The sequence below is a fragment of the Aulonocara stuartgranti genome (genome assembly GCF_965226115.1).
Source record: "Aulonocara stuartgranti genome assembly, chromosome: 11".
Classification (NCBI taxonomy): domain Eukaryota; kingdom Metazoa; phylum Chordata; class Actinopteri; order Cichliformes; family Cichlidae; genus Aulonocara; species Aulonocara stuartgranti.
The window spans coordinates 20,889,819-20,913,518 of record NC_138947.1 but is presented as its reverse complement, the minus strand read 5'-3'; the positions used below and the strand labels follow the sequence as shown (position 1 = coordinate 20,913,518).

Genomic DNA, 23,700 nt, shown 5'->3' with positions numbered 1-23,700 from the left:
AATTTTTATCAACATCTTATTAAAATATAGCAGACTTGCAGGAAAAGTAATATTTTCAGGACTTATTCTTATGCCCATCTGAGTCACCGCAGAGCAAATAAAGCCAGACAGAGAACACTCTACCAAGAGTGACCCTGACAATTTAACAAAATATAAATAAATTTTAACAAAATCGTGCCAAGTCCATCACTGTGAGCAGTACTTTACGTAGTTCTTTTAGAGTAACTTTACATATTTAACTCTTGGTCACATGTATGCTTTTGTTTTCTTGCAAATGTTTTTACTCATTCTAGTTGATTCTTTGTGAGTTCTTGTGAGTTCCCACTTGATATCAGTTTAACATTTTGAAGAAAGAAAAAAAAAGCAAAAAAAAAGCAGAGTAATTGGGGTTCTTCCGGCGTTTAACTTTCACTTTGTTATGCCATAAACTGATTATACTGATTCCTGTTTACTGACAGCATAATACTGTAAATACAGAGGGGAGTAGAAACCATTAAAACAATCTCTCTGACCCTGTTCTTAAGTTATACTGGCATAACTGTGTTTGTAGTAGCGGATTTCCTGCCAGTGCCTGTATTTCTTTCTTTTTTTTTTTTTTTCCTTTTTTTTTTTTTTTTTTTTGTTTTTTGTATTTCTTTCTAATGAAGAACCACAGTGCAATGAATCACTGTTCCACTTTCCCTGGTAACTTCACTGATCTCATCTGTCACGTGTTGGTTTAGTGCCACATGATCTGATTTTACACTTAAGCTGTCTGTGCTTAAGACTGGCGTCTATATTGTAAAATGTGACTTCGAGTAGCAATGCGATAATCACATTGGCTGACAAACGTATGGTCTTTAGCACATGTTATATTTAATTGACAGTGACATTTGCCAAATACAAAAATCATATAAAACCCAATTTTCCATATTGCCAAACTCCCATGGCTTCATCTCGTACAGCAAGAGATAGCACCTCATTCATTAACAAATTAAACAGATTGATCAGTCACACTTCATCTGTCAGCAATAAATACTAAATATCCAATTTATTTGTTACGACTTCTGGTGATTGTGGCATAAAAAAAATAATTAGCCACTAGTAGGGCTGGGCTATATATCGAGTTTTAAAAAAAAAAATCGATATATTTTCATACGAGATATAAGATGTGACAATGTCCTTTATATCGATATAGTCTATGTTACGTTATAATTATACTTGTGGAGCCACAAGTTTGCCTCTCTTTCGTCCACTTTTGTCTCTGCGCAACGTTACTCGGCCTCGCCTCTCCTTCACTGAACACAACTCCTCCTCCCCCATAGCTTCACCTGCAGGCAGCGACAAGATGGACACGGCAAATCTCCGTTAGCGAGTTGTGGGGCTGGACGGCGTCAACGTGTTAGCGAGCTAACCACGCTAACGACATGCAGCCCACAAGGGCTGCGCGGCCTAAAATACTTTCATTTTCTCAAAAGTTGATAGCGCGCCTTATGTATGAATTCTGGTTGTGCTTACTGACCGCGAACCGATTTTAGGTGGTACACGGCGCTCAGCAATCTGTCAAAAAAATGTTTAGTACGACTTTGGTAAGCTACAGAGCTGCAGCGCTTGATGGATTGTTGGAGCATTACGGCTACCGTAGTCTGGAGCCTCGCGGAGTGATACGTACTGTGCTTCGACGTAATATTACCGTATTGTGTGTGTATAAGGACCATAAATGGCACCTGCTAAGAGACATGGTTACGAAGCAGATTGCAAACTCAAGGCTATCAGTCACGCAGTAGAAGTTGGGAACAGAGCAGCTGTGAAATCTGTCTTTGTTATTATGCTCAGCATCTGTTAGTTTACATTTTGACTGCACAATTATGAGCTTTTTCTTATGCACAAAAACAACATTGTTTTCTTTTATTTATGGAGCATGATTATTTAATAAATGCTGATAATTTATTTTTGAGAAATTTATTCATGTAAATCTATGCTGTATGTAAATAAAAATGCCTGTGTGACATCTGGGACACAGTGTGACTAAGAACTCTCTTTTTGTTCTTAACTTATGGCTTTAAAAAAAATATTGAGATATATATCTTATATCGCCACCCAGCTAAAAAATATCGAGATATGAATTTTGGGTCGTATTGCCCTAGCGACTAGGTGTAGCAAACAACCCACTGGACATTAACATTACAAAAATAAAGAAATAAATGAAGAAAAGAAAGAAAAGCTGTTAAGTCCCAAACTACAAACTGAAACAACACTGAATGTGCGGGAAATGTCTTCACATAAAATACATTTAGCCTACATAATATTATCCCACAATCCAAATGTAGGTAAAAACGAGCCATCTCTCCCGCAGGGTGACACATAAATAAATAGTTTACCCGATGTGCACCTTTTTTGTCTCTTCTTTTTAACTCTTCAATTCCTGAACATGAACCAGCATTTTTGAACACTATTTTATCTCAGTTTTATTTTTTCTTGTGTGTCCTTTGTAAGTAAAGGTTACAGTCTGAATGGATCCATTCCTCAAGCTTTTAAGAGAGAATTCAATTGAGACTCAATACCAAACACAAGCAGGTGTCTCCTCTCTGATGTGACCCAGATAACAGCACAGCTTATGGGTCTCCCTTTGGCTGAAAGCGCAGTGAAAGAGGTCAAAGGTCACTGGTGATAGATACAAAAGGATGCTGGCACTCTCTAGGCGAGCCCTAGGGTTTGAGAGCAGAGTCGTGCCCTCAAAAAAGATAAGATGAAGTACACACTATAGTACAGACATGAAGCCATGCACAAGCAGCATGGATACTGTGAAATCAGAGAGATAAACTTCTGAAGTCTTATTTACTTAGACAAAGCCTGCTGAGATTCATTCATCTTAAGATCTTGACTTGTGGATGCAGTTTATTCAACTTATTTTAACTCTACTTACCACAGTTTGAGAGCACCTACATGCAGTTTCCTTCCATGTATATTTTGTTCTGCTTTTTTTTTTTCTTTTCCCGGTGCTTTCCAATCAGCCTTATTAAACCTGACTAAAAAATTTAAACACAATTATTTGCTCCACCCCTCTGGTTATTCTTACTATTTCTTTAATAATGTTTTGTTTTTAAACTGGAGATATTAGCAAGTTTCTCAGAGACTAATGATTCAGTGATGAAATGGTCAGTAATATCACATTAACATTCATACAAAACAAAAGTGTAAAAAAAAAAAAAAAAAAAAAAAAAAGGAAACACACCACATTTTTTAAAATTATTTTGGGCCTTTCTAGTTTTTTTTGGGTAGATATAGCGAAGACTGACAAGAAAGCGGAACAAAAGAGAGACAGGAGAAGACATGCGGCAAAGGGGCTGCAGGTCAGACAGGAACCCGCTCTCAGACATGTGGCATATGGTCGCCTGCTCGTCCCAATGAGCTAAACCGGCACCCAACTTCACCACATTTGAGGGTCTAGAACCAACATTTCTTAAAATGTTCCTGAAATTTGATCATTTTTAAACACAGGCAAAGCTACACAATGTCCCTTCTAAACTTCCCAAACTTCATTATTTGAAAGTTTCTGTAACTCTGCAACAAATAAGCTCCTAGCCACTTGTTTGTTGGTAAGTGGGTGGACTGAACTTGAACAAACTGCATAACTAAACTAACTGTAACATATAGAAACCAAAGTTTAGGTGTGACTGCACTCTTGATTTCAGACTTTAAAGAAAAAAAAAATACAAACAACCAAACAAAACCGCAGTGCAAGAATCGATGCTAATTAGCCAGCAGATGCCAGTGCAGCTTGGGCCGGGCTCCCTAGTGATCTGCACACTAATAACCCTGAGTGAGGGAGTGAACTGCGACAGAAAAGCCCCGTAGAGGACAGAGGGGTTGCTGAAACGCCAACCCTGTTAGCGAGGGCTCATTTCCCACTGCCGAGGCAGCCCGGGGACCAACTCCCATCAGCAGACAGTTGAAGGCACAAAGAGCAAAAGGTTCTGGTGAGAGATAGCGGCATAAATACAGGCTGCAGGCTCCCAACCCAGTAATCAAAGTGAGACAGAGTGGGATGAAACAGACTGAAAAATGCACAGAAAATGCTACAAGAAGAAAGAGCTTTCTTTGCTCTGCAGTGATAAATGACAGCTTTCATGAGCAAAGACAGGAACACAGCCGGGAGCAAACAAAAGAACTCTGAGGGCATAATCAGTCATGACGGTTTAATGGTATGGTCAATATAATGATTTAATATGGTGAGACATTTCAGTTTCAGTTATTTGTCATTTAAGTGAAATGTCATCTTGCAAACAGGTCAAGTTTCTTCTAATGATTTTTCTCTTTTCTTTACCTTAAGCTCAAAATGCTATCATTTGTAAATGCTTCAATTTAAAAATAATTAAAACAAATATAATTATCCTTTTAAAAGTGGTTAAAGTACAGCAAAACAGTTATGTATGATCTCTGTGGGATTTCAAATAAATAAAATAAATGATCAATTACAGCAAAAACAAACAAACAAAAAAAAACAACGTGTTATTTGTTTCAGGAATACAGTTAACAGATGGGTGCTTCTGCTGGCAGACACATTCTTTAATGTAGCTTAAGAAAGCCAACTTTAATATGCCAAAGGAAATAAAGAAAAATTCTGGAAACAGAAATGCCTTTGTGTAAATCTAATAATTTCATCAATTAAAATCTGTTTTATTGATGAAAGTAAAGTAACATTGTAATTGATTAAGTAGACTTTGGCGAAAATTTTTTTAAATCAATAAAAAAAAACAAATGATACTGGGATTATTAGTGAAGGATAAAAAGTAAATGCAGTCCATTACATTCATTTGCCAATGTGGCTCATAAAAGAAATAAACGTCACAGCCAGAACCAATTATCCATCTCTGTTATGTTGGTATTTAGTGTCCGTTTCCCTTAGGGATAGATTGGGTTCGTCAGCCAGCTGGAGATTGGCGAACTGAACTCTTTGTGCCAGCGTTGCCCTCTGTGGAGCTCAACTTTACCAGCTGCTGATTCTCATTTGTGAAAATGAATACATCAATCATCCATCTGTGCTCCCCTGGACAGAGAGAGGTAGACGAAACTGAGCCAGGTTGGAGCAAATTATTTAATGCATCAACCACCCTGACACCAGATTACAGCTGCCTGACTAAGGTGTGAATACTGCCAAGGTTACAGGTTTGAATATCCCTAGAGACCCTTGCAGCAGTGCACCCACAGAAAATTTGTTTTATGAGTTTGCATTTCCTATGTAAATTGCTGCTAATTATAGGGAAAACAGACGATAGTTCAGAGGTGGTAATTTTAGCACAGTTAGTTGTGATGTATATAAATGCAGTTGCTGATTTCTAGAAGACTCTGAAGAATACCAAGTTTTTTTCCACCTCTCACCAACTCAACATCTTTGTTATCTTTAATTTTCATTTAATTATATTATGGGCAATATATTAGATAATTTTCCCTCTTCTTCGGTAATAAAACAGTAATAGTTTGCAATGAAGTTGAAATAAAGGGGTAGTAACCACACTGAATGATGTAATTTACATTAGGGCTGGGCTATATACCGTTCACGGTAATACCGGTGTAATTTTGGGCAACGATAAGAAAATGAAATATCGCGATAGAATATGGGTAAAACACGCATGTGCAGTGCCTATGTTTACATACGCACATGGCAGCGACGCAGAATGAGAAGAGCGAAAGTGGATCGTTGAATGAAACGGATGAACCAGAATTGGTTTGTAAAAATGCTGCAACTTCAATGGTGTGGAACTTTCGTCCGTCAGATACAAAACAAAGCACTATTTTTGCTAGCGCATGCTAGCGGGCCGTCGTTATTACAGTGTTGTTTGGAAAATACAGCACACTTAAAATCAATCCTTTGATTTTTCTCGCTTTTTCTGAAAATCGACCGTGCCCCTTATAATCCCGTGCGCCTTATGTATGAATTCTGGTTGTGTTTACTGACCTCCAAACGATTTTATGTGGTACATGGCGCTCTAAAATCTGTCAAATGTTTTAGTACGACTTTGCTAAGCTACGAACCCGCACCACTTGATGGATTGTCGGAGCATTACGGCTATCGTAGGCAGGCGCAGAGTGATACGTACTGCGTATATATCATGATAAATATTTTTGGTCATAACCCAGTTATAGCTTGTAACAATCTTGATTTTTATCTGAAATGAATATAATGTGGTATCAATTCGGGTTAAGAATGTGAAAACAAATGTAATAATACCTATGATGAAAAAAATGGCTTAGTAAGCTTTTAGTAACAATGTTAATATGTGAGAAATGTTACATTTTGTACATTGGCCTTACCTAATTACATGTTATTTAAAGTGCTTTAATTGGTTATTACTTCTCTAGATCCCACATTACGCCACTATTTCCATGTTATTACCAAGCTGTAATAAAAGTAACTTTTCCATAAAACCCAGAGGTGTTTTGCAAATTGTTTAATCATTTGCCCGCATGGTCTTTCATTAGCTTTGCCTAAAGATAATATATTTTATTTACTACAAACTAGTGCAAATCACATACCATCTCAACTTTTCAAACAGGGCTGTTCATGGGTAGTTTTGGTTTCTTAGCTGGAGTCTGGTGTTTTGAATGTCAATGACGACTGGCTGTGCTACCTAGGGTTACGGGAACAGCAGTGGCTTTAGATAAGCCCAATGATTAATTCATTACGAGCTGCTGACCTCTCTCTCAGTTTACAAGAGGTGTTCATTTATTGCCAACACCCAAAAACATTAAACCTCCATGAAAAAGCAATAAATAAATAATATAAATAAATAAATATTAAAATTATAAATAATTAAAAAGCAGGGCACTTTGTTCTCTTTAACAAGTGGGGAAGAACGACACGACAAGTAAGGCAGAGATTATGGTTTTGTCATGGCTATTACCCTTTATGAGAGATGCAAGATGTTCTAACCCCAACAAAACCCTGAAAAGGAAAAAACAACAAAAAACCCCCACCTTATCTTCCTTTTTAAGTCCCATCTTATTGTGCTCAATACAAAAGAACTTGCCCGTTTTCCATCTTAAGTTCAGTTATTCTATGCTTTATAAGGTGAAATCTGTGTGTGCTCTCAAACTGTGGTAAGTAGAGTTAAAATAAGTTGAATAAATATGATTCTTGTAGGAAAAATACACAAAGAAGACACTGCTGTTGATACTGTGCTTAGCAATATTTCACTAAAATTCATCTCCAATCCTTCATTACTCTGACAGTTGCTAAAGTTTGGGGAGTTGTGGTGTGAACTGTTTTGCTTTCTAAAGTGGGCCATCTAATAAAAATTTTGCAAACAAATAAGCAAAAACAAGGTTTTACTTTCGAGTTGCCAAGGTGATGCCAGTGTAAAACAATCTCACACTTAATTATAAATAACCACCTATGTTAAGTGTTTCTACTGCAGGCGGACCTCTTGGTTACAGTCATTATTACATGGCACTTGTTAACTTTGAACTTCAGAATTAGATGCAATTTCTCATTTAACAATTTTCAAGCAGTGTAAAATGGCCTTAAAAACTCTTGAGATTTTCTTGAGTATAGCACGTACTCTCAAAATTACATAGATAATAGCATGAATATGCCAACTCGTGGGAATTGTCAGAGAAACTGCCTTTTCTGTAATTTGGTTGTGGTTTGCAAACAAGATGTTTGAGATATTTGTGAAAGAAGACTTCTCTGGAATATACGAAAAGATGACGTGGGTGATTCAAGACTTTAGTATGACCAGCAATTAAACCACCAGTGGACACCGCACTGGGAAGTCTGGGAAGTAAGAAGCAGTGACAGCAATGAGTCAGACGCTAAAGGGAGAGAGTAAAGATGGTGAAAGCAGGGCAGGGAAGAGAGAAAGAGCCATTCTGTAGACTGTAAACAGCAAACACGGACACAAGGGCACCCATTTATCCAGAGGAGAGAATGTGAGGGTGGAGGCCATCAATGATGAGGCAGTGTCTTTGTTCTTGCCTTTTCCATTCTACATCTCTTTAAGCTGCTGCTCTTATTACAAATGATAAAGCATTAAAACATATTCTTTAGAACCGATCAGTACAAAGGTGTCTTCATTTTAAAAGCAGCAAATCTGATCTAAAAGCAAATGGTACAGACAGTGTTTTGACACTGAATGTAAAGGGAAGATTTATATTAACATTATAATTAATAAGGCAGAAACTAAAATTTCCCCACCCAATTTTCTCCTTTGTAAAGTTTAAATTCTGTCCATGTATACGAGGAGTTCAACAGGTCTGACATGTTGGCCCACATATCACCAGTAGGAAAACCACACAAACTTAGCATGCATAAATTTAATTATGCATGATGATAAACTTCATCCAAAGTGAGACAAAAACCAAATCATTCCCAGTTTGAATAGATCTCAGGTAGAGCTGTGCGATATGACAAAATATATCGGATGATGATATGAAAACATCTATCATTTCAAATTATACGCCATCCTTTGTTTCATGGTGTCGCAAAATACACTGTTTAGGCATCGGGGCACAGAGAATACCAGCATAGCCAGTGAAAATGAAGCAGGAACAGGCAGCTCCAAATAAAAGGACCAGTCAAAACAAATCAAGGACCTTATTCCTAAACGAGGGGCTACCTCTGTAGCATGGACATGGTTTGGTTATGAAAAGTCTGACACAGCAGAAAACGGAAAACTATGCCGCAAACCTGTCCCCACCACAGACTCAAACACGACAAACCTCTTCTACCACCTACGCAAGAATCAGGTGAAAGAGTATGGAGACTCAAACTTTAGAAGAGGCTTTTCCCAGCAGCACACCATGTAATAAATACCTCCAAAAGTTGATTCTGTTCATCTGGATGTAGCGTTTTCAGTGGGAGAAATGTTTTGCCACTCATCCAAGTGACTTCTTCAGTCTTAGCTGACTGCAGGTTTCCCCAATCTTATAAACAGGATATTTGCATAATGACTGAAACCAGCCCACTGAAGGAACAATGGGCTGGGAGGTCAGTTCCTTAATCATAATTATGCAAATTCTCATGACCATTGATCAACAACCACTGATCAATGGCCATGAGTACTAGGGCTGGGCCATATTATACCGTTCACGGTAATACCGGTATAATGTTAGGCAACGATAGGAAAATGAAATATCGCGATAGAATGGGAGTAAAACGCGCATGCGCAGTGCCTTTGTTTTCATACGCACATGGCCGATTGTTGAGTGAAACAGATGAACCAGAATTGGTTTGTAAAAATGGTGCAACTTCCGTGATGTGGAACTGGTTTGGTGTTTGTCCGTCAGATACACAACAAAGCACATTTTTTTGCAGAACATGCAAGCGGCCGTTGTTATTGTCATATTTGTCGGACTAAGATGCTCTTAAATCTGGGAGTAATCTGGGTCCTAAACTCCGTATGCTTCAGGTCAAACAACACTGCAGCATCACTTAGAGTTAAAAACTGTCTAAATTCTTTCATCTTTAATAAAACGATCAGCATTGCTGCTTTACCAGGTGTAACTATAAAGTTTAACTTCCAGGCATCCATGAAAACAAAAGTTATTACATTTAACGGAGTTAGAAGTTAGCAGGAAGCTAGCGGAAGTTAGCTCGCTAGTTTCGCTAGTTACCTAAGCATGATATTGCATGTTCTGACTGAGAGATTTCTGAAAAAAATCAAACGTACAGCTCTGCTATCACTTCCAACATAAATGAAGACAGGAAACTAAACAGCAGTGACGTTTGTAGGGTTACTGAAGTTGGGCTAGCTGGTATATAATGATGTGCTACGTGATCACTAGCGACACAGCTATGTTAGCATAACATAAACAGTGAAGCTGGAGGACGAACACTAACACTTTTCCACTTATAAAAGTTAACGTGAAGGTTCTTCATGGTTAGAGACAAATGCAATCGCATGGCAGGATGCTGTAAACGGACCAAACTTCAGTCAGGAGAACAACTGAGATAATCCATCCACAATACGAGGTTAGTCATTAATATACTGCAACAACATGGGAATAGAGCAGCTGCAGAGAATTCAACATTAATGAATCAATGGTACAGAAGTGGAGGAAGCAAGAAGAATGAGTTTAATAAAGTTTGATTTATCTGACTGCTTTGTTTCGCTTAATGTGCCTTATAATCCCGTGCACCTTATGGTCCGAAAAATGCGTACTGCACACTGCAGTTTAATGTTTCAAAGCACCTCTTTTTAACTTCAGTGGATATTATACATGGTTATGCTCAGGATATGTCAGCCCATTTCTACTGGAAATGCCTTTTGGTTAAACTTTCAGCAAGGAATTTGCATTTGCACTGTTACATTTTTATAAAGCTTTAATGTACATAAAAACCAGCTTCTTGTTTAAGTGAAAATAAATGGAAGGTTGTCTTTTTGCGCTAGTAATGTTGTGGAGTTGTATTTTGTCTCGCATCAATTATATCGTCGGTTATATCGTTATCGCAAATTTTCAAATATATATCGTGATAAATATTTTTGGCCATATCGCCCTGCTCTAATGAGTACCATTCACAGAGAGTTGGGGAATGGCTGCAATCACAGCATTGTATGATGGCGAAAGATGTACCCCTAGGCCCCCTCCTCGATTCAGAGATGGTCTTTCCCCTTTCACGTTAATGGCCTCCTTGACTCCCCGCTCAAACCAGCATTCCTCCCTGTCCAGGATGTGTACATCCTCATCAATGAAAGAGTGTCCACAGGCCTGTAGGTGTAAATAGACTGCGGAGTCCTGGCCTGACGAGGTAGCTCTTCTGTGCTGTGCCATCCGCTTCATCAGAGGTTGTTTGGTTTCCCCGATGTATACATCCTGGCAATGTTACTCTGTTTGTGTCAGGGGACACGATCCTTGGGGTGGACCAATTTTTGGTGAAGAGTGTTTTGGGGTTTGAAAGCCACAGAGACACTGTTTAGAAAAAATGCGTCTCAAGTGCTCCGATACTCCTGACACATACAGGATCACTACAGGTTTTCGCTTAGGCAGTGGTTGTAATAAATAATCGCAAAGAAAATGGCGGCCGTTACAGCTTATATATCATAATATATCGTTTAATGCATTGGTCAAAACACTCGCCAAGCTGAAAACACTTCACACAAGTCGAGATGCCGGAGATTCAAAGAATTTACAGAAAAAGCACTATTTTGTGATATACATAGTTATCGGGATGACAAATATCCTGTATCAGGATATGAGATTTTGGTCATATCGCACAGCCCTACTCTCAGGACAATCAGAAGCAGACTACCACTGTATCGCTAGACTGCTGCGGGGAATCTTTGTAGAGCCAACGTAACCTCAGGCTACGTCCACACTAGTTCGGATAGATTTGAAAACGGCATTTTTGTCTGAAAACACTCTGCGTCCACACTAGCATTTTCAGTCGTTTTCACAGAGTTGCGCGTCCACATTGAAACGGACGAAAACGCTTACGCTCCAGTACTGCGCATGCGTGAAACACAATAAGATTCGACCTGCCTCATTTCTGTCTGCCGCTTATTTACTTTCGGGCTCTTTGAAACGTCGTGGCAAAATGTTGAGGAAAAGCCCAGAGTTTTTTAAGTGGACTAACAATGAGGTGGAGTTATTGCTGCGAGTAACACAAAAGTACAAAGTTACAAAAGCGAGTGAGAGTTAAAGAATTTGAAGAAAAGCTATCTGAAGCATGTACAGACTGATTAATCTTTAATAGGGCTGTCAAAACAGAGCAAAATAAACAACTGCTGTATAATGCCCTCTGCTATCTTAGTTAAATTGGTCACATGTCTGCATCATATGACTAACATGCATCATCATTTTAGAAAGTCTCCATTTTTGCTGTCCACACTACAACACGAAAGCACCGTTTCCAAATGTATGCGTTTTCCTTCAGCAAAAACGCCGTCTCAGTGTGAACGGGAGGCCAAAACGGAGAGAAAACGCATTAGTGTGGACGTAGTCTCAGAAAGTTGCTGATGTCTTATGCTTGTGTGTAGTGCATTATGTGTTAATTACCATGTGGTTGTGTCCCAGTGTTTTATTAGTCTCAATTTCTCGAATCTGAAAATTCATTGTACTACTTTTGTCTATTATGAAAAAAAGTGCACAGAGGAGTTATTATTCCACTGTAAGAGATTTTTTTCCTTGTAGTTCCTGATGAAATACTAAACACATGTATTGCATTCAGATATACCCAGTCTGACTGAAAGCTAACGGGACAGCTCTTTGACCACGGTCTCCTTCACAGAGGTCTTATCTGCTTGTTGCTGACCTGAACGCAGCACCCTGCTGCTATGTGCCAACAACATCCTGTCATGTCATTACAAAGGATTACAGAGCTGCCGTGTGAGAATGAACACCAGATAAAGGGATTGGAGGCTAGTCTCTGAACCAGTATTTGTGTCTGTAACCTGAAAACAACTTTTGGAACACCAGAATTTTACTGTGATTTTACACAACAAATGCCACATGGCACTGGATATTTGCTTCTTGCATGTAAAATGAACAAAAAAGTGCATGAATCACAAACAGCACTGCCATTATTTAATATTTATTAGAGTAGTGTGGTAGTTAAAAAATTTGTTTTACATTTGAAAGACCCCTGATTTGATTCTGGGAGAAGACACAAACTTGTCCTCCAGGGGTTACAAGCTTGTGTACTCCCAATGCTTGTCTCAAGCCGGGGTAAATAGGAGGGCTCAGTCAGGAAATGGATCTGGCATAAAATCTGTGTGATTAAAAAATAAATAAATTAAAAAAAAAAAAAAAAAACCCAAAAAACATCTGGATCCACTTGTTGTGGTCCTTTGGGAAATAAGGGGGGAGCCGAAAGTGCCTTCTTCACATCATGACACACAATATAAAGCACTTTGAGGTGACTGTTGTTGTGATTTGGCACCATATAAATAAAATTGAATTGAATAACTGGTAGACTTTGCTCACTTAGTAAATCAACAGGAGTTCTTATCAATCTAGTATCAGGCTGAATTGCACTGTTTTTAAAAAGACAAAAAAAACTCCCCCAAAAAACCCCCACAGTTATCACTTTATGTCTTCCTGTAAGTTGACATAAATTATTTATTAATCTTTTACGACATGCATGACTACATTCCCCATCATTAACTGGAAAAGGATTCATAGCTTCTCTAGACACAGGCTTGAATCCGGTCCAGTTAGGGGATCTTAAGCTATAAGCAAGTTTGGGAAACTTCTGAGAAATATATCTAGACAGGATATCATTATCGAGATCATGTAGATACACAGTAAAATTCTCCAGAGTTTACATCAGCATTAAAAATAATATCAATAAACCTGCAGATTATTATCTTTTTTTATTTAGTCTACTCGGTCAGAAAGTTTTTATGGATACGGCTATAACTAGGGCTGGGCCATATCATACCTTTCACGGTAATAGCGGTATAATGTTGGGCAACGATAAGAAAATGAAACATCCTGATAGAATACGGGTTGTTTTCATAAGCACATGGCGGAAAAAGCATGGCGGCGACAGAGAATGAGAAGGGCGAAAGCGGGTCGTTGAATGAAACAGATGACTCAGAATTGGTTTGTAAAAATGCTGCAACTTCAGTAGTGTGGAACTGGTTTGGCTTCCGTCCGGAAGATATACAACAAAGGACTATTTTTGGTAGAGCATGCTAGCGGGTCGTCGTTATTACCGTGTTCTTTTGAAAATAAGGCACACTTAAAATCAATCCTTTGATTTTTCCGAAAATCGACAGTGCCCCTTATAATCCCGTGCGCCTTATGTATGAATTCTGTTTGTGTTTACTGACCTCGAAACGATTTTATGTGGTACACGGCGCTCGAAAATCTGTCAAATGTTTTAGTACGACTTTGCTAAGCTACGAACCTGCACCGCTTGATGGATTGTCGGAGCATTACGGCTATCGTAGGCAGGCGCCTCACGGAGTGATACGTACTGTGCTTCAACATAATATTACCGTATTGTGTGTGCATAACCTCTTTTTAAGTTTTGTGGATATTATACATGGTTATGCTGAGGATATGTCGGCCAATTTCCACTGGAAATGCCTTTTGGTTAAACTGTCAGCAAGCAATTTGCATTTGCACTGTAAAATTTTTATATAACTTTAATGCAGATAAAAAAAAACAGCTGCTTGTTTAAGTGAAAATACATTGATGTTTTGGGGTTTTTTTTGCACTAATAAAGATGTGGAGTTGTAAAGTATTTTGTCTAGTGTCAATTATATCGTCAGTTATATAGTTATTGCAAATTTTCAAATGTATATCGTGATAAATATTTGTGGTCATATCGCCCTGCTTTATAACTAACTGTACTTCACTTTCAATATAAAATCTTCAGAGCCACTCTTCAATCCCACAGAAGGCGAAAATTTTCTCTAAGAATTATGGAATAAATATCAGTTAAACAACGTGTACCAGTTTTTCTCCCTCATTGTTTCACTTTGCTGTTATTTTCTTTCTTGAAAAGTTTCTCGAGTGTTCCTTGAGACTTTAGCTCATTGAAATTTAAAATTTAAAGTACTTTTCTAATCTCTCGATAAAGTCTTTGTCTGAAACAATACACTCTTTATAACAATATTCAGTAAAATCCAAATAAGGGACACTGTTTATTTCTAATGGGACAAAGACCACGTTGAGGAGAAAAACGTCCTGCCTCTTGTACCTCAGCATTTGTGTAAATTAGTCTATTGTAAATTAGAGACAGCAGAAAGCATGCCATCCTCACTCCTAATCCTGTTCTTTATCACATCAAATTTGTGAAAGAAACTCTGGCCAGTGTTTCCTCAAACCTACTGAGCTAACTAGAAACTAGTTCAGCCCTAACTCATCCTCCCAAGATTAATTACCACAGCTTTCCTTTTCAAAACACTTCCTATATATTAACACACTGTGTATTTGAGTATGATAAAGAGCTGTAATGCTTATTCTTATCGTTAACGTTAAAAAAAAAAAAAAATGTAGAAGCGATTATCTACATTACCATAACGCATCCCACCGTGACAGTATCGATCTTTAACCTATCCCAATTTCTGATGTTGTCAGCATAGTAAACATAATTCTCACTTGCTGAATTACTGTTAAGAACTATATTGCACCTCCAAGAGGAACTGCCTCATGTCATATCTAAGAGCAAATTCTCACACTTCATGCAAATGATAGTGACACAGGGCTTCCCCTTAAGACTACTCAAACCAGAGAAGACTAATATTTCCATCCTACCCTAGTTCACTTGTGTGCAAGAAAAGTGGAAACAGTTTACTGAGGTAATGACAACTGCCACCAGTCCTATAAACACTCTGTTCTTCAGAGGCCATCAAGTGGGGGGAAAACCCACTTTTCTAAATGAGATACGTCCAGGGTTAAAATCACACTAATAACAGGCCAAAAACTCTTGACAAATAACAGGTCGGCTACTCTAAGACATCGGTTTCTGCCAAACAGTCAACGCTCTTTTACCTGTAAATGTCACGCTAATAATCACCACCGTTTTAATGGGCCCAATCATGATTTAAAGTTTCTCTTCCCAAGGAAAAAATACTCAAAAGAAGTTCCACGAGAACATTACACAAATATTTGTAGAACAAACTACAATAAAATTTCCCAGAGGCCACAAGCAATTATCACTAATTACATAATGAAGCTTAATATTCTTCATCTTAGCCCCCAGAACTTAAAAAAGTAAATCATCTAAACAGTCATTTCCCATTCTGACTTTAGCTGTCTTCAAACATTGATCAGCAGAGTGATTAAATCCCTTCCCAAATGAAACCGTTTCCCTTTTAGGGTCACTGAGATCAGGAGATATTTAACTTCCAGGAGCCACAAAGAAACTTTCAGAGTAAAAGTTAAAACTGAGATATCCTTTACCACAGATTATAAAACTATGGTGTCACCATTTCAATATTATTAAGTTGTTTATTGCTTTATTACTGCACAGTAACCTCTTAGGAAATGTTCTAAATTACAATCACACATTCCTTCAGAGAGTCTTTTTTTTTTTATTTACAAAAAAAGCAGATCCCAAAGCAAGCCCTTTACTAAAAATTAAATAACATCCATTTTAATAAACTCACCCTTTCACCTCAATTTATAATATCACACATTTAAAAACAAATCAACATGTGCTTCAATATTTCTTTTGTTTGGTACACAAGCAACTTTACTTTTCTACATTCACAAGGGTCTTTATTATTTATTATGTTCAACTGCTTGTTAATGAAAATGTCTAAACAGCCAATCATATGATAGCAACTCATGACGAGCTGCTGACAGCAACGCATGAAGACGGTCCAGACAGCAAGCTGAAATTTAAACCCAGCATCAGAATAGTGAGCAGCAGTTCTCGCTGAAAATACCGTATGTCTCAGAGGTCACAGGAAAAGAGTCAGGTTGCCCTGAACTGAAAGGAGGGCAACAGTAACTTCAACAGCCGCTTGCTGCGAGGCATGCAGAAGAGCATCTCTGAATAAACAACACATTATTATAACACAGTATTCCTGTTGACCATCCACAGCATCCACAGTGTACCCATCTTCTAATGGCTGCTTCCAGCAGGATAACATTCTCAGACCAATTTTTATAACATAACATTAAGTTCACTGTCCTCAAATAGCCTCCACAGTCTCCAGATCCCAATCCACTTTTGCAATGTGTTGGAACGGGAGATGTGCAGCTGAAGAACAACTGTTTGATACTATCGTATCAATGTGAACAAAATCTCTGAGGTATGTTTATGTAACCTTGTTGAAACTATGCAATGAAGATTTCAGGTAGTTTTGAGAGGAAAAGGGTGTCTATGCCAGTACTACTAGCAATAATAATGATAATAATAATAATAATAATAATAATGTTATTTTCTGTCAAACATTTTGTCTAAGTGACACTGGTGTCACTGAAAGAATACCACATGAAGATATTAAAAAAAAAACGCACAAAAATCTAACAGAAAATACTCAAAAGATATGGGAAAAAAATCCTTTAAAAAAGAAATTACAGTTAAAAAAAAAAAAAAACTAAGTTAAGCTGTCAAACTCATTTGAGTACTGAAAGACTGAACACTGCACATGTTTCAGTTACACAAAAGGGAAAAATAATCAGAAAAATATATAATGGTATCAACTATTGACTGGATTTCACAATGGGTGCATCCCCATTAAGCTTGTTGACAGGGAATTACAAACATCGGAATTGGGCCACTTCAGTGAGTAATAGTCTGGGATGCCAAAGTACATACTCTCTGGACATCTTATCACTATAAAACCTTTACTACAGAGCAAGCACGGGGAACTTCAGCGTGTAACAGAGTGGTAGTATCACTGTTTTGATTTGCTGAGATCTTTACTTTGCCTGGGAAAGCCTCAACACGGGAAGGAAATCGTTTCATCGCACCTCCCTTCTGTCATTACAGTCAGCAGCAATGTAAGTTTAATCTGTCACACATACAGGTTCAAACAGATTTAATGCACAACCAGGCAATCTAGCAAGCTGTTGCGTCAAATACATGCTGAAACGTGCTGCGGATTCCCAACAAGAGCCACTGGCTGAAATTTATCAAAAGGCTAGGGCTCATAAAACTTTACATTGATTGTTTGTGTTCTTTCTTGCACTTAAGTCTTTAGAATAGAAAACCAGTGCTGCAGACCAAATCGTCACACTTTTAGAATCAAGTTTTTGTAACATGACAGAAATCATAAAGATGTTTTAAATTCCTGGACCACAGATAGGTACATTAGATAAAATGTAACTGGACAATCAAGCAAAACACTGTCTACTGTGAAGCATAGAGTAAAACTCAAAAACCCTCAGTAAACATACACATCACTTGAAATACACAGTAGGCATAGAATGCAAAGGAAGAGAGGGGCAAAAAGGCACCTAAAAGTTATCCCTGCCCATGTTTGCTTTAGATTTTGCGCAAGACTTAAGTCATCCACACCCATATACTGTGGAACAGAGTCATCCTAGTCATTTAATTTCCATAGGTTATCCATAAAGACATTTTGTGAATATTTAAGTTTAAAAAAATAAAATAAAAATTTATACATACATACATACATATATATATATATATATATATATATATATATATATATATATATATATATATATACACACACATATATATATATATTTAAACACATATACACACACACATTTGGATAGAGTGGGAGTGAATGGGCCGGAGAGATTTGGGGGAAGAGATATAACAAATTCTTTTCATGGTGCATATAGAAACACCCTGAATTAACCAGAAAGAAATGGAAACCGTACAGCCAAGCCCCAACACTTGGGTCACAACTTGCTAGTATATATACACACACACATATATATATATATATATATATATATATATATATATATACTAGCAAGTTGTGACCCAAGTGTTGGCTTGTGGGCCACTTCAGTGAGTAATAGTCTGGGATGCCAAAGTACATACTCTCTGGACATCTTATCACTATAAAACCTTTACTACAGAGCAAGCACGGGGAACTTCAGCGTGTAACAGAGTGGTAGTATCACCGTTTTGATTTGCTGAGATCTTTACTTTGCCTGGGAAAGCCTCAACACGGGAAGGAAATCGTTTCATCGCACCTCCCTTCTGTCATTACAGTCAGCAGCAATGTAAGTTTAATCTGTCACACATACAGGTTCAAACAGATTTAATGCACAACCAGGCAATCTAGCAAGCTGTTGCGTCAAATACATGCTGAAACGTGCTGCTTTAGTAGTATTAGCATTAAATACCAATACTACAACACTACTAATACTAGTATATATATATATATATATATATATATATATATATATATATATATATATACATACACATACATACATATACACATACACACACACACACACATATATATATATACTAGCAAGTTGTGACCCAAGTGTTGGCTTGGCTGTACGGTTTCCATTTCTTTCTGGTTAATTCAGGGTGTTTCTATATGCACCATGAAAAGAATTTGTTATATCTCTTCCCCCAAATCTCTCCGGCCCATTCACTCCCACTCTATCCAAATAACAGAAAACAACTGGAGGCTGCCAATTCAATCCTAAGGGTAAAGTAAAACTGGAAAGAAGCTACTACCACAGTCCTGGATATTATAATATAAACTTTTACAAATATCTGTGTTTTGTAATGGCTATAATTAAGAATGGTACTGTTCTTTTTAGTAGTATTAGCATTAAATACCAATACTACTAATACTAGTAAATAGTATTTATCTATTTGTTACTTAATAGCAAGTAATTATTTTATTTTCTAGTATCTACTGTGTACACGTGAACAACTATGCATAACAAAACACCAGTGGTGTTTGAATCACAAGTCTTATCACTATATCTACCTCTGATTTTAGTACCCTGAAAGTGAAACTAAACTAAACCCATCCTCCATCCTAAACACACACAGCCTACTCAACTGATTTTAGCTGTCACTAACTGTTCATGTTTGCAATACTGTCCATATCCGACTAACTTCTCTGTGCTAAAGTGAGGACAAGCAAAATAAATTTTTCATTTAATCTATTATTAAACTCAATTGGCTTCTCTCAAAATGTAAAAGAACCCACCCACCATTTTAATCACACTCTAGATCTTGTTCTAACCTATGGAATAGAAACTGAACATTTAACAGTATTTCTGAAAACCCTCTTTTGTCTGATCATTTCCTAATAACATCTAAATTTACAATAATATATTATACAGCAGTGGGGAATATATTCCATCACAGTAGATGTATTTATGAAAGTGCTATAACAAAGTTTAGGGATATAATTCATCCACTGTTATCTTCTTGTGCCACCACAGAGCAGAGCAGCTACCTGAATGCTACATCCACAGAGGTCGATTATCTTGTTAATAATTTTACTTCTTCACTATGTATGAAAAAGAAAGCTTCAAATCAGAAGTACTTGACTCCCTCGTATAACTCTCAAATGCACACCTTAAAGGAGATAACTTGTAAGCTGGAGAGGAAATGGCGTCTCACTATTTTATAAGATCGTCATTTACGTGGAAATAGAGTTTGCTGCTTTAAAAAAAGCCTTCTGTAAAGCTCAAACATCTTACTATTAAATAAAACAAATAAAATTTTAATCAATAGAGAAAAAATTTACTCATAATCATCTCACAGACGTAACATTATGTACAGTTACCACTGATATTTATTTAGAGTTTTTTTCTACAATTGATCTTTCTGAGTAACTAGGGTAATTACTTCCTCCAAACCATCAATGTGTCTCTTAGACTCCATTCCAACAAGACTGCTCAAAGAAGTCCTACCATTAATTAATACTTCAATCTTAAATATGATCAGCCTATCTCAATTAAGCTGTGTACCACAGGCCTTCAAGCTGGCAGTAGTTAAACTGTTATTTAAAAAGCCATCACTGACCCAGCTGTCTTAGGTAATTATTGGCCAATCTCAAAAAATCTTTAAAGTCTAGTTGTCAAACAGCTAACAGATCATCTGCAGAAAAATGGCTTATTTGAACATTTCCAGTCAGGTTTCAGAGCTCATCACATTATGGAAACAGCTTTAGTGAAGGTCGCAAATAATCGTCGTATGGCCTCTGACAGTGGACTTACCTCTGTTACCTAGACCTCAGTGCAGCATTTGATACTGCTGACCATAATATTTCATTACAGCGATTACAGTATGCTGTAGGCATTAAAGGTACTGCGGTGCAGTAGTTTGAATCGTATCTACCTAATAGACTCCAATTTGTTTATATAAATGGAGAGTCCTCTTCGCACACTAAGGTTAATTATGGAGTTCCACAGGGTTCCCTCGAGAACCAGCTTCAAATTGTGACCCCAACTGGTCACAGCAAATGGCCGCTCCTCCCTGAGCCTGGTTCTGTTGGAGGTTTCTTCCTGTTAGAAGGGAGTTTTTCCTTCCCACTGTCGCCAAAGCACTTGTTTATAGGGGGGGGTCACATGATTATTGAGGTTTACTCTGTTTTCTTTGTACTATTGTAAGTAGTGCATTGAGGAAACTTTTGTTGCGATTTGGTGCTGTATGAATAAAAATGAAAGAAAATGAATTGAATTAATGCCTCATAATTTACATCAAATATCTGGGTGGTTAACCAACTATATTTCAAGCCAGTTAACTATCTGATTTATTACAGTACTTTGAGGTACTCAAGTTCTCTAATGTGTTTTATTAGCTGAAGGATCCCCTTAATTTCAGAGAGCTATGGAAACACCATAAAGTGTACTTATAGACAAATGTGCTACTTTAGCAGAAGATTAATATAGTCATCTTGTTTTTCTTGGAAAAACAAAGGTGTGAAAAAAGTTTCGATGTTAAGGCAACCCTATAGTAACATGAGGTTACTATTTTTTAGTATGCAGCATATAAACAGACAAATATGTACACTGTGAAATTATTATTGTAAATCTAGCTGTCTTGAATGTCTTGAGTTGAGCTTTGGAGCTTTGTAGTAATCTATAGTGGCAGCTGCAGCAAAGACTCACAACAAAAATCACCACACAGGTTCGAGACATTGCTTCATGAGGAACTGCAACAGAAATGACAGCACAATAATTGTCTTTGAAAGAAATTTCCAAGGAGCAAAAGCTCTAATACTTTTTCCCTCCCACTGTGCACCACGCTTACTGTCACACTCTGAAGCCTCGCTGCTCACTCAACCAATGAACACAGCAGAGAATAAGAGCTGTCCCTATGCCAGGAAAACAAGATATTGTTGTGAAGCACTTGGATACTGTACATAGTTTTTTTTTGTTTGTTTTTTTTTTTTTGGGGGGGGGGGGGGGGGGATTTCCTTCTGTGCAAACAATGAAAAAATTTCTGGTATGACAGTATGAAATCTACCAGCAAGTTTGAGCCAGCAACAATGATGTGAATTGAAGTATAACTACTGCTGTGACTGATGTCAGTTGGACACGAAGAGACGGTATATATTTACATGTTTTTTTTTTTAATAAAACATGAATCCCCTAAACAGAAACCAGATATCTACACAACAAATGAATATCTGATAACATGCTGGATGACATCATGACAATGATACCTTATAGAATAGTTACCTAAGAAATGGAAATATTCAAATGATCAATTTGACAACTGAAAATTATCCCAACAACAAAATAATTTCTCTTACTAAATTTCTGATTATTTATTAAGTATTTATTAATTTCTCTCTCTCTCTCAGGTCAAATACAAACTTGATGACAGACAACCAAAACAAACACACTGAGATGCACCAGTGATAAGATTAAAAAACGTGAAAACAGTTAAGTAAGATTAATGGGTTAGTAAAATGCCAATCGCCCCTTTTAAGTGAGCGTTCACTTGAAGCACAGCGCCTGGGTTTCCGGAGAAACTAATCTTCATTGTGATACTCATTATTTCTGACTGTGATTGTAAGTTATGTCAAGCAGGTTAATACAAGAAAGCCTGGCTTTGTTTTACACCCCTGAGCATCTGTAGGAAGGAAAAATGATATTCTGAGAAATATAAAGATTATAACCATGTTACTTCATGTCACTGCACAGGCTGAGTATATTCAGTAGACTGTTTGCCTAACACTAAAAAGCTTTCCAGTGTAGGATAATAATACTTTAAATCTAACAAGAATAAGCACCGACATGAAATCTGAAAAACTGGACATGGTTCATGAGCACAAATGACACAGACAAGCCAAATTAGAGTAACAAAAGTAAAACATGCTCTGCTGGGGCCACATTAAAAAAAAAAAACCCGAAGTGAAACTGTGACTTACTATGGAAGACCTTTAAGTGTTGAGTAATGGTGTGGCCTGAAATGAAAATGAGAAGTACTAATGCTGAAAGTAGATGCTTACAGGACATGCTCTTCTTCTTAGTTTTGTACTGTTACTTTAGTCCCCTATTAGTCTCATAGAAAAGCTGTTGTATGTGACTTATGCAAATATTTAATGCTTTTTATAATTGAAAAGATATTCAAAGTACTGACCTACATGATCAAAAGGCTTGTTCAATGTCCAAAAACAGAAAGACAGCATGATTTATTCAATTGTACAACACTTCTGCTCTGTAAAATGATAAATAAAAAGTTATAAAAAAAAAAAAAAAATGAATTGTCACCTGTAAGTGCATTAAGTCCAATCTCCTGTATTCTAGAACGAGTTCAAATAAACTACTGAGGTGCAGCATTTTCCCCACACAGCGTATATTTTACAATTCACTTTTTCACCTGTCTGAAACAAAAGCTTGAGAGATTTACTATTGGACAATGCACTCAATTTAGCACAGGACTTTCAAGTCTAGTGTTTCCCTATGAGCAAACTGGTCAGATTACTCTTGGTGTGACAGTCTTTGATGATTCAGCTGTCTCCAGTTTTCTTTAATAATTTATACAATATAATAAATGCAGCATCAAGTTAGATTTCCTGTTAGCCAAATATAGCTTACTAATGTTGGGTTGCTAGTGATAATTTTAACAATTGCTGAATGTTAGGACAACGTGACGGGTCAGTTGAGCCTTGACCATCACTGTTATGATAATACAGAACACCACCAACACGGGGATATCACATTGCGCACTGCAATCCAGGCGGTGGAGCTGGAGAAAAGATGGGTGTGCCTCCACACATGCTTACATATGCACCTTCTTCCTCGCTTTCACCACAAAGACACTATTTTTGTGGGACACAATTAAGCTGCTCTGTTCAACCTTATATTAGCACAGTCTAGCTAATGTTAGCTATACAGCAGAGA

The 23,700-nt window shown here is 37.3% G+C and overlaps 1 protein-coding gene and 1 long non-coding RNA gene across 2 annotated transcripts in view; one reads left to right on the top strand and one right to left on the bottom strand.

Annotated features, from left to right (window-relative positions):
- plekhf2 (pleckstrin homology domain containing, family F (with FYVE domain) member 2) overlaps positions 1-23,700 on the bottom strand; it is a 39,390-nt gene that overhangs the window by 7,270 nt on the left and 8,420 nt on the right. The gene's annotated exons all lie outside the window — the stretch shown is intronic.
- LOC309717846 lies at positions 9,053-10,079 on the top strand. Its single transcript, XR_014279827.1, has 2 exons — positions 9,053-9,209; positions 9,866-10,079. It is a non-coding gene; the product is annotated as an uncharacterized lncRNA (long non-coding RNA).